We start from the raw sequence: 10,436 nt of genomic DNA, 5'->3' as shown, positions 1-10,436 counted from the left end.
ACAACCATAACAATGAACTCTATAAAAATTCTACCATCCACTATTTATACCTCTCAAAATCTCATGAGCTAAGAACAACAAGCAAAAAGAAACCATAGTTATCCAAGAACCGTGTGTTAATCCACTCTAGTTGTTTCACTTTTGAACTTGTATTGAAGCTATTTCGTCACTGTGATGGGCTGTTTGTTCAAATTTTGTTATGCATTATTGACATTGCTGTTGTTGTTGCATACAAGGCTCGGTTTGGCCACTGATGGTGAAGCATTGAAGAAGTGCATTGAAAAGGAGAGGAAAGCTCTTCTATTGTTCAAACAAGGCATCTACACTGACTCTGGTATGCTATCCATAGGGAGGGACAGAGATGATGAAGATTGTTGCAACTGGAAAGGAGTTCATTGTAGCAACCAAACAGGTCACATTCAAATCCTTGATCTCCACGATTCAGGTCCACTTTATATGTCTGGTACCATTAATATTATGTTGTTGAGTGAGTTGCATGATCTGAAACATTTGGATCTCAGTGACAATAATTTCTATCAAAGTGACATCCCTCAGTCCATAGAGTCATTCACCAACTTAAGATATCTCAACCTCTCTTATTCTCTTTTAGTTGGGCGTATTCCCAATCAACTGGGAAAGCTTTCAAACTTACGGTATGTTGATCTAAATAACAATTACTTGGATAAGGCTATCCCTTGGCAACTTGGAAATCCTTCCAAGTTGTAGTACCTTAATCTTGGAGGAAATTATCTTGTTAGAGTGATTCCTTATCAACTTGGGAATCTATCCATGTTGCACACACTGCAGCTTGGTTACAATATGAATCTCACAGTAGACGACAAAAACAATGGTGATGCAGAGTGGATATCAAAGCTCTCTTTATTAACAAATCTTGACTTGAGTAATGTGAGTGATGTTGGCGATTCTCAGATGTGGCTGCACATGATTGGTAAACTTGTGCCGAAACAAACAGAATTAAGACTGAGATGATGTGGCATTTCTAATGCCTATAACCTTTTGTCTTCTTCTCCTCACAACTATTCTTATTCTCTTGTCACCCTTGATCTCTCTTATAATAACTTGAACTCATCGTTGTTTCAATGGCCCTTTAACTTCAGCTCCAATCTTTACAGCTTTATTTGAGAAATTGTAGTCTTTCATCTCATAATCTCTACTTTCTATCTTCTCATTTTCATTTTTCTTCCCTCATTGTTCTTGATCTCTCTTATAATAACTTGACATCAGTAATGATGTTGAACTTTGGCTCAAATCTTCAAGCACTTATTTAAGCAATTGTAGCCTTACATCAAATAATCTTATCCTGACATCTTTCAATCCCAACCTTCTCCTATCCATCTTGATCTATCTCAAAATCAGTTGATATCATCAACCATATTCTATTGGATTTCTAACTTCACCTTTAATCTTCATGAAGTGCACCTCAGTGATAACTTCCTTGGCAATTTCATTCCAGATGGTTTTGGAAACATAATGAAGTCTCTTGAAGTTCTTAATCTCTCCTATAACCATCTCCAAGGTGAAGTCCCAACATTACTAGGGAATATATGCACATTGAACAGCTTAACACTAAGCTACAATAACTTTAGTAGGGACCTTCCAAGGTTCATTTCTAATATATCATGGTGCCATAGACATTCATTAAAAATTTTAGATTTAGGAGGAAATCGATTAAAAGGCATGTTACCTAATCTTTCAAGTTTTTCCTTTTTGCAAGTTTTGGATCTCTCTGCTAACCAACTAGAAGGAAAAATACCTGAAAGCATTGGATTGATGTCTCAATTGGACAGTTTGTATTTACATGGGAATAATTTGGGAGGCATAATCACCAAATCACATTTCAAAAATGTTTCTAACTTGTTGGTCTTATCACTGTCTCACAATCCATTGAGCTTGGAAATCAGCACCAGTTGGATTCCTTCTTTTTAGTTACAAGTTATGGATATGGCTTCTTGCATGATAGGTCCTAATTTTCCAACTTGGCTTCGTAATCAACATCAATTACTGTATTTGGATATCTCTAATGGCAGGCTTTCAGGTATTGTGCTAGAATGGTTTTGGCCACTGTTAAAAAACATGTATTACATTAACATCTCATTCAACAATTTTTCTGGTGAAATCTCAAATTTACCATTGACGTTCAATTATCAGCCAATAATTATTTTGAATTCAAATAACTTTAAAGGTGCAATTCCATCATTTCTTTGGAAAGCATCAAAACTTCATCTTTCCAAAAATAGATTCTCAAATTTGATTCCGCTTGTCTGTGGGCAAATTGAGGATGGAGGCATTGTCATTTTAGACATATCACACAATCAATTAAAAGGGCACATACCTAATTGTTAGAGCCAACTAAATGCGTTGGAGTTTGTTGATTTGAGCAACAATAATTTATTAGGAGAAATCCCATCATCTTTAGGACTCCTTGTGAATATAGAGGCTTTGATTTTGAGCAATAATAGTTTGACTGGAGAACTTCCTTTCTCTTTGGTGAATTGCTCTAAGTTATTGTTGTTGGATGTGTTAGAGAATAAGTTGTTTGGTCCAATTCCTTCATGGATTGGGAAAAGCCTTAGGCAGTTAAGAAGTTCTAAGCTTGCGGATGAACCATTTAAATGGTAGTTTACTTGTGCATCTTTGTCACTCAACGCAGATTTGGCTTTTGGACCATGTTATCAAATGAAATTCCATATTGTCTTCAAGATTTTGTTGTTATGGCGCAAAAGGACGTCAACCTAACTAATAGTGGCCACACATATACAATCAATTGGACAACCTGTCTCGGTCTTAGTGAATCTTTTGAATTCTATATAAGCTTAGCATGGAAAGGTGAGGATTAGGTGTTTAAGAGGCCATAATTTTTTCTTAAAGGCATTGATCTCTCTAGCAATGCTTTAATAGGAAAAATACCAAACCAACTCTTTTCTTTGTTGGGATTGGCTTCCCTATATTTATCAAGAAACCAGCTAAGTGGAGAGATACCTATAAAGATCAATGTTCAAAAAATCGGCTGGTCAATGTTCAAAAAACCAGACTGGACCGGCCGGTTCAAACCGGAAACCAGTGAATTGGCTATTTGTCTGGTTTGGTTCACCTATTAAACCGAGAAGAATCTAAACCAGTGGTGAACTGGTTAAACTAGTGTGACCCGGTCAAAACCCGGGTAACCGTTGGGTTTGGTGGGTTACTCGGTTCACTTTGTGGGGGGAGAAAAAAACACAAAGCTCAAAAAAGAAGAAAGGGAGTTAGTGAGTCACCAGAAAAGAAAAGGAGAGGAGGAAGAGAAGGAAGTTTGAGAAGGAGAAAGAAGTACTCTGATGAGGATCTACGCAGCTAGAAAGCCATGAATCAAGTACTCCAAGCAAAAGTTGATGAAGAAGTTCCATGTTGGTTCAAACAAGAAAAATGCCTCGGTACTTAACGTGAAGAAGCTAGATGAAAAAACCAGATCCACTGCTCTAGAGAAGATATTGACAGAGGTAAGGGTAGCTATAGAAAAGGCTAGATCAGAGAAGATGAAGCAGGCAGATCGTGCAAATGCATATCAATACACTCAGGAGAATAAAATGGGCTCTGGGCATGAAACTCAGGAAAAAAAGTTGTGGTTTTCTAATGTGAATCACGGAATTGGGATGATAAACTCATGGAACAAGAAAAGAGGAAGGCTGAAGCAATGATGGCTAATCTGTAGCTATGAGCCTATGACATGTCTTGCATCATTTTAGGTTTTTAATTATTATTATTTTGAAAGTGCAGCACGTGATCTATGATCTCTCCTCCTCTAATCCTTTACATAAAAATAAAATATTAATATGACATGTTCTTCTATGAATGTATTCGTTTTTTTGTAATGAGTAATATTTTTACTATTTAATATGGTAATTTGTAAATATTATTTTATTTTTAATTAAAACCGGTTCAAATCCGGCTCAACCCCGATCTGACCCATTAACCCTTAACCCATTGTCCTGACCGGTTTAGTGACTGGTTCGATTTTTTGTACATGGATGAAGATTGGCAATCTGGAATCTCCAGAATTTCTCGATTTGTCAAACAATAAATTATCAGGCCCAATTCCTCCAAGCCTTGTTCATATTGATCGTCTTGGTGTACTAGACTTGTCAAACAATAGTCTCTCCAGAAAAATCTTAACAGGAACAGAGTTGCAAAGCTTTAATGCGTCATATTATGAAGGAAACCTTGATCTTTGTGTATTGCCACTGAACAAAAAGTGCCCAGAAGATAATATGTTGCCACCTCAAGAAGCTAATTAGGATGAAGAAAAAGATGCCTCATTGTTCTCTCAAGAATTTTACTTGAGCATGGGATTGGGATTCCCTGTTGGATTCTGGGCCTTTATGGAGCTGTTTCTCTTCAACCGAGCTTGGAGACAAGCCTACTACATGTTTGTGAACACAGTAACGGATGAAGTCTATGTCATGGTTGCAGTTTATGTGCTTAAATACCTCACCATCAGAGACTAGCCACAAGGTAATGATTTATATTTTTCCTCTTGCTGTTCTTATAATAACCATGTGATAGGAAACTACTAGAGTTGATATGTTAATATAGACAAACATTTTTAACTTATTACTGATGCTCAAATAAAAATCGCACTTGGACATTGTATAAGTGTTTTTAAGCCATAACATTTAGGCTTTCAACTAATTTATGGGAAAACTAAGATAACAAAAATAAAGTAATCTTACCTATAGAATTACTTGGGAATGCTTAACATGCTACTCTGTTCCTTACAGGATCTATTCCTCCTACAGTTCGGCATCAAATGAAGTCATGATCCAAGTAATGATGCTTAGAGAGCCTTGCATTCTTTGTTTTAGGAAGCTTACAGAAAACAAAAATATAAAGTGGCATAGATAAACATAGCTTATAGATTGTGTTTAGTAATCAAAGTCTATGTTTGGGTTGATTTGTATGTTATAATAATTACTGGCTACAATAAAAACCCCTTGCTTTGTGCCCGGCGCTAGGACATGGGACATTTTAATTTGAATCGGGACAAATGATCTTGTGCTTTCTCTCTTTCTTTTCGGTTGTTTTATTTTTTATATTTTAAATTATATCCGAGAATAAACTTATACTGTATTTCATAGGAATTTTATGATACATTACTATAGTTATAAAGACAGAAAAACATTTTTCTGACGTAATTACTTTTTCTTAAAAGATTTCTAGGTTAACGTATATAAAGAGATTACATTTATTTGTTAACAATCACATGAGAGCCCATCGTCATTAAAAGAAAAGGACTGAAAATAATTTATTTATTACTTATTTTATACTGTTTCCCCTTTCCGCCGACCCGGAAGAATTTTAATAAAAGAACTCAAACAAAAAGCAACCAAAAAGTGTCTAATATTTTTAAATATAAATCCATGGCTTTTGAATATAAATCCAAGGATTGTGGTCCTTTTTAGGGCTGTTGCTCTTCGACCAAACTTGGAGACAAGCCTATTAGAGGTTTGTAAACACAGCAACAGACAAAATCCATATCATGGTTATAGTTTATGGGTCCGTTTGGATTAGCGATTGGAAAAGTAACTTATTATCAATTTGACTTTTAAAAAAGTAATGTTGGATAAAAGTTAAATTAGATAAGCTGAATTGTGTTTGGATTGGAGTTAAGAAAAGTTAGTTTGTAAAAGTGATATTGATAAAAAATTGTTTGAATTATAATTGAGTAAAATTAAGTTTGGTTATAAAATGACCAAAATGGGTATGAGTTTTAATAAATAATGAAACATAATTAAAAAAATGATTTCACATAATATAATGAAATTAAAATAACTTAATATGAAGAAGTCAGATTTAATGAGTGAATTAAATTTTAAAACCTTAGAGAAATCACAAAAAATATTTTAAATATAAAGTGAAACATGAAAAAAAAAAAGAATTGATATAATATATTGAAGAAGTAAAATTTAATGAGTGAATTAAATTTGAAAACTTTAGAGAAATAATAAAAAAATATTTTAAATATAAATTAAAATATGATTAAAAAAATAAACTGACATAATACAATGAATTTAAATTAATTTAATATGAAAAATTGAAATTTAACGAGTGAATTAAATAACAGTCCCAAAGTTTGGGGTCTTCCAATACTTTTTAATAAAAATGTACAGAAGTTTAAAAAATAGCATAACTCAATGATGCGGATACCTACAGTTAAGTAAATGTAAAAATGGGCTCTAATTTTATAATATACATATTGATTTTTTTAAAAAAAAAATATATTGTACCTAAATTATAATACGGAAATAAAGGGTCAGTTAATTTAATTTCTCTTATTACTATTTGTAGGGATACAAATGTTTGATAAATGTATTGCGGTGAAGGCATTTTATAGAGATTTATTAAAATCAAATTTGCTAGAGGAAGGTCAACTAGATTTACTTACTCTTTTCGCCCCTAATTAACATCGTATTTGCCATTCAAAGCTCATAACAAAAACTGAAAATTGAAAAATAAAAAAGAACACTTCAGAACAAATAGAGTTTCATGGGTGTCGTCCTTTCAGTCATCTTCTTTATCTTTGCCTCTGCACTCATCTTCCTCATCTTCCTCATAATTAAACGTGTTTTTCTCCATCCATTCTTCACTTTCTGCACTATTGCTTCTTTTTTCATTCGTTCCTTATTCACCTCTGCAATTCAGTTTTTTTCTTTTTTATCACACCAATCATATGCTTTTTTGAATCAACAATCTAAAAAAATTTACTGTCGTCAAGAGAGGCAATACACCAAGATCAGTCAATATGATAAAGACAAATTGAAATCAGTCACTGATGATAATTTCTTAGCAATTCATAAGAAAAATCCACAAAATCAAGAAAACTAAAAAGAAGAAACAGGGGGGGAAGGAATTAAATGCAATTGAAGTGAATTGAAAAATTTTGTATCTACCCGTGTTCGTTCATTTTCCAGTGATCAGGATTGTCTAGGTCCGACAGAATCGAACCCAGTCTTCTTCGATTGCCACGAGGTCGTGTAATAGCTCTTGATATCGTTGCAAAACCATTTCCTTGGTAGCTCCAGGGATTTCCTCGGCGATCCTCAAAAAATATTCAAAGACCCCAAACATTTTTATTAAAAAATATTCAAAGACCCTAAACGGAGCTCATGACGACCAACGACAGAGCTTCTGGCAAGGAGGCGACGGAGCTCGTTGGGTGGCAGAAGGGACAGGTCATGGGAAATGGGAGCTCTGGTCAAGAAAATACGAAAGTGGATGGGGGAATAATGGCAGAGAAAAAAAATAAAAGGGGAATGATTTCTAGTACATTACAGCTCAGAACAAACTCTTCAAATAAGCTCCTCTTAGGAGCTTATTTTGAAACGCTTAGTCACGCAACTTATCAACCACAAGCCCAATTACACACAAGCCCTCCCAAATATGATATAATTTTCCAATCGGGCTTTTGCCCAAAATAAGTAGTTTATGGACCACTTTAAGCCCTGCCAAACAGGCACTACGTGGTTAAATGCCTCATCATCAGAGATTAGTCATGAGGTAATGATTTATATCTTTCCTCTTGCTGTTCTTACTTCCATTCAACTCTTACTTATAATAATCACGTGATAGTAAATTACTAGAGTCTATATGTTAATGTAGACAAACATTTCTAACTTAGTAATGATGGTCAAATAAAAATCACAGTTGGACACTGTATAGATATTTTTACGCTATAATATTTTAGGCTTTCGACTAACTTATGGGAAAACTAAGATAACAACAATCAAAAAAATCTTATCTATAGAATTACTAGGGAATGCTTAGCATGCTACTTTGTTTTTTCACAGGGTTTGTTTCTCCTGTAGATCGGCATTGGACGAAGTTATGATCCAAGTAATGATTGTTTGTTGCACGAATTTTGAAATATATTGTACTTCTAATAATATTCTCTTCTAGCATTTAATTGAACTAGTATGTCTTAGCCATTGCCTTTCAAGTCTTATCTGTTGTGTACTAAGTGAGGATAAACAAGTCACTGTCTTTTAAGTCTTATCTGTTGTATACTAATTGAGGATATACATAGCTTGATGCTTGTATGATTGCCCTATTTACGAAGTTAATATATGTCGGCATAATTCAAAATATAATTCTAGCATATCTACCATTATAAGTTTTGAAATGATTTTTTTTTTTTTGAATTATCCGTATGAAAAGATTATCTGTTGGCTTTTTATTGATATGATTTACTGAAGCAATTGATGAAACAGTTCTGCTGATGATCAATGCTGGCAAAAAAAAAAAAAAAGTTCTGCCGATCAAGAACAAAATCTGAAGTCCATAATTTCATGAAGTAGAACTTATACATTGATTTGATTGAGTTATTGCAAAGCATTGAAGATAGATATTTGTTATTGTTGAACAAATTGGCGCATCCAAAGGAAGGTCTTGTCCTGCAGTCATGGGCTGCGATTGAAGCTATATACAGTATTTAACAAATTTTGAGGAACGAAGACATAGGACAATGAAGTTAAATATTTCGAAGGCGTTGTGTTTTAATGTGTAGATTATTCTGCGTGAGCTCTCTTTTGTAATTAAGATACCTCTTTCTTGGAACCAATTTTGGTACTCATCATTTCGATGAGTATTCTAAACTCATCAGATCTAGACTGTTCATATTTTATTTGAATGGTCCAGATTTGATTTCTTCGTTATTTTTATTTTTTCAAAATAATTATTTTAATATGCATAGAATCTAAAATAAAATAATCTTTTAATTATCATTCTTTCAAAGAATAAATTTTTTATTTAAAAATAATTAATTAAAGATTTTAAATCTGAATTATTTAAATCAAATATAAATGGTACAGATCTAATGAGTTTAGAGCGCTCATAAGATGATAAGTAGTGAAACTGGTTCTCTCTTCCTCTGCTTAAACCGCGTATCTGGGGAGGAAAGTTGTAAAACTTGGGATCTAGATATGCTGGAGAGTCTTGTATTCTATGCTTTAGGAAGCTTAGAAAAGACGGAAATAAAAAGTGGTAAACATAAACCTACCTAATAAATTGTTTTTAGTAATCTGTGTCTATGTTTGGGTTGCTTTGTGTGTTATAATTATAATAAAAATCCCTTGCTTTGTGCTTAGGACATATTAATTTGAAGTAGGATAAATGATCTTGTGTTTTCTCTCTTTCTTTTCAGCTGTTTTATTTCTTATATTTTAAATTGTATTCAAGAATAAACTTATACTGTATTTCATAGGAGTTTTATGATACATTACAATAGTTGTAAAAACAAAAAACTATTTTTGTGACGTAATTACTTTTTTCTAGATTTCTAGCTTGGTTAAGACATATCAAGAGATTACCTTTCTCTCTCTCTCTCTCTGTTTTTTTTTCCCAATCGCATGAGAGCCTATCATCATTAAAGGAAAAGTGCTGAAAATGAGTTATTTATTGCTTATTTTATGCTGTTTTCCATTTTCGTCGACCCAGAAGAATTTTAATAAGAGAACTCAAACAAGAAACAACCAAAAAGTGTATAATATTTTTAAACATAAATCTGTGCATGGCTGTTAGTTACCGTACTTATATTTTTGAGAAATTTTTCAACGTATTTTAATTTGAGGTTTTGTTTAAGTTAGTAAAATTAGAGTGAAGAAAAAGCTATCGGCTGGGAGGAAGCATTATAGTTTAATGTCTTGGTCAAACTCAAAAATATTATTCTCCTCATTGGTCCCTTCCCGATGAGATGATAAATAGGAAAAAAAAACATGAAAATGTATAATTTCCTTCAGGTTAGCTGCTGCTGCATCATAAATAATTGTCGTTGTAAACATTTGACATTACTCATAAACACCACACCTTACGACTCCAAATTAATATTCTTTATTCAATATGTCGGCATTTTATTATTGATGGAAGATTGATATCTTATCTTATCTTATATTCACAATTAAAAGAAAAGAAAAGAAAAGAAAAGTTTGTTTACGAATGTTGAAAATTGAAGGAAGTTGAGAATAATTGAATGATTTAACGACCGCAACTGGTAAATGAAGACGTTATGGGTTTACTGGATCTTAGAAGGATAGTTCTGGTTTTCTAGCTAATGGTCTTCGGCCCAATGGTTGACAATTGGGTAACCCAGTAACAATTCAGTCTTTTAGAATATCCAATATGTATCTGACAAAAAGAAAAAGAATGTCCAATTATGTAATTTCCTGTACTTTATAGGCACTTGAGAACTCAGGCTTCCATTAGGGTCTCTTTCAAAATGCCAAAAGTGGAGTGATTCATTTATTTTGAGTCACAATTAGATTCTTTTCCCCCCTCTTATTCGACGAATAAAAGAGATAATATCTTGGAAAATGCTTAAAATTATACTGATTTTTCTGCTAAATCTTATGTTGATGACATAGAACAGTCTAATGAGATCTGCAGAGAGA

Source organism: Neltuma alba, unplaced genomic scaffold, assembly GCF_004799145.2.
Source record: "Neltuma alba isolate B1F8T4 unplaced genomic scaffold, ASM479914v2 tig00002457_pilon, whole genome shotgun sequence".
NCBI lineage: Eukaryota > Viridiplantae > Streptophyta > Magnoliopsida > Fabales > Fabaceae > Neltuma > Neltuma alba.
The sequence above is the reverse complement of the archived record's forward strand: the minus strand, read 5'-3'. Positions refer to the sequence as shown.